The sequence below is a fragment of the Erinaceus europaeus genome, chromosome 19, assembly GCF_950295315.1.
Source record: "Erinaceus europaeus chromosome 19, mEriEur2.1, whole genome shotgun sequence".
In the NCBI taxonomy this organism is placed as follows: Eukaryota; Metazoa; Chordata; class Mammalia; order Eulipotyphla; family Erinaceidae; genus Erinaceus; species Erinaceus europaeus.
In genome coordinates this window covers 43,379,077-43,381,890 of record NC_080180.1, presented here as the reverse complement: position 1 = coordinate 43,381,890, position 2,814 = coordinate 43,379,077, and positions in this window count along the sequence as shown.

Genomic DNA, 2,814 nt, shown 5'->3' with positions numbered 1-2,814 from the left:
TCTGTTACCCGCCTGTGAAGCTAGCCCGGCCAGCTGGAGCCACCGAATTTTAACAACAGAAATGATATAAAATATCATATTATTAAATTTGACTAGGTAGAAATAAAAACAACTGATAATAGTTTCGTGAAAAATTACAAGAGAAAATAACAAAGCACAGCTGAAGAAGAGAGATCCTCAACTGTCAGTACAAATCTTTGGTCCCTGGTTCTTCTGTTTTCTTAAAGTCTTTCTGTGGCTTAGATTAACATGGGATTTCTCTAAGCAGTGTAGTTGACTTACTTATACAGAAAAGAACTATTTTTGTCATGAAGCCCTTTATACTCAGACAGGTACAGCATTTAAATAAAATTTTCTAGGGAATTCTATTATCCATGGATTTAGATTTTTTTTTAAATAACAAAAACAAGTGAGGAAATTGGTACATATTTCCCCTAATAAGTAATGTTTGGTTTGTGAGTACATCCTCTCAGAGTCACAAGAAGAAAGGGAAACTATTGCAGATGTATTTATAGCTTAATTATTGTGCTGAATATGATTAATAAGATACAATTTACATACTAGGGTAACAATTGAATGTCAAAGGGGGACATTTTTCAAAGAGTAGAGGTCCATTCTTGTTTGTTTTTAACTCCTGTTATTGTGTATTTAGAGATGAATGTCCTAAGATAAAAAACAAATTCCATTTAAATTAAATTTAATGTTACGCCAGCACAAGATTTTTTTGTTATTGTATAAAAGCATTATCAATAAAATTAACATGTTGTTAGGAATAATTATTATATTTGACCAGTGAAAATTCATTACCGAAGGACATGCATATGATTAGATTTGCATTCAAGTGACCTAGCTTTTAGTAACTTTATAGTAAAAATATTTGTTTGTGGCTCTTTGTGGCTTATGTATAGTATAGGAATACTAATAATTTTTCTATCTCACTAAGTTGTGATGGGATTTAAAATATATTAGTAACAGTGAATCCAAATGTATAGCATAGCTTATGACTCAACTATATTTTTGTCGATGCCTTTATCATATTTTCCAAATTCCTCTTTCCCCACCTAATTATACAAGCACCGTTCTACCAACACAATCACTATGCCATTATGAACTATAAAGCTTAATAATTTCCACATTTTCCTTCCAAAGGATGATAGGACAGTTATATTAATTGGAAGTTGATAATGTTATTTATTGATATGTTTCTGGAATGAATGCTTGGATTGCTTTCTTTCTTATTTTTCTTTCCTTCTTTCCTGCCTGCCTGCCTGCCTTCTTCCCTCCCTATCTTCCTTCCTGTTTTTCCTTCCTTCCAGAGGAAGAAATATAAGTATATCTTATGTAAACTTTCATCTTTTTTTATTAGACACTACCAGTAGTCAACTTCTTTGTTTTTGATCAAATCAGTCTTTATTCAGCAGGAGAGAAAAATTTAAGACAAGTTAGTCAGGTACATTATTGTCTCCTCTTAGGTAGCAGTGGGAAAATAAAGGAACTATCACAGTGATCAGGAGTCATTTAAAATAGGGTCTGTCAAAAATAAATAAATAAATGGAAACCCAAAACACCACCTACTTCATTGATCCTTACACTTTACTTGAGAATTTTATGCACTGTTAATTTATTCATTGACTTTTAGTTCTAAATGATTCTGTGGAATCAAGATTTCTTTTCTCAAGGGGCAGGAAAATGCCATAGGGTTTTCAAATCAGAATTCATGTTAAGTCTAAGAGCAAATGCTTGTCTACTGAACAGGAAGATTAACTCTGCATGTATTTCTGTCCCTCGCCTTTTCTTTTTTTTTTTTCTCTCCCCACTTTGGCATTAACACAGAATGTGTTTTGTTGACTCATGGTGTGCCATATTAGTTAAATTAAACATCAAACATCTGTCTAACTTTAAGATTCCAACATGAGTATGTTAGCAGTCTCAGTAAAACTTGAGCTGTTAAAGGCCCTCAATCAGTTAAAAAGATAGAACTGCTGTAATGGCAAACTCAGCAAGCAATTACATCAAAGGATTTAAAATCTATTTCAGTAATGCCTTCTGGATAATGGCATTGATCTCAGCACTCCCCTTGCAGATTTCCTGGTATTGCAAAGCAGGGTTCTGCATGGCTTCACATTTAGAAAAACACCATTCACCATTTCTTTTTATGCGAACATAGTTCAGTTCTCTTGAATACACCTACACAGCTATTTCTGACATAACATTTATTAAGCTAATAGACTTTTGTTCATAAAGCCAAAATTCACACCATGCACATAATTCTTTCTTCTCTTTTGTCACACCAATTTTATCAAAGTGGTAGAAATAATCAGAGGACCTTACTATCTTTTACATTCACGCATTTTGACTTATTTAGCAATGAGCACTATAAATAAATAAATAAATCCATATTTTTCCCTTGCTCTGTGCATTTTAATCTTTACTCAGCTTGCTTAGGTGTTGATGTATGTCAAGGAAATTCTTGTAGAAGTGAATATTTTATGTTAGTTTTTTATCCCATTATTTCCATTCTTCTATTTACCATCTCTTACTCCCTCCTCATGCTTTTTATTCCTCCCTTCATTTTACCCCCCCCCCACACTTTTGTTTTGCAAGGGGAAGAGGGTGATTAGGAGAGACTTCTGTTAGGGACTTTTAAGAACCTCATTTAAGTACTAGTGGGTTTTAAAGGTGACTGGGTCCTTTTTAAATAGAAGTTTCTTTAGTGAGAAAACATAGATGTAAATTTACCAGGAAATTTGGAAATCTTTTTTTATTTTTTCTTTATTTATTTTTGTTTATTTCCTTTTGTTGCCCTTGTTTTAT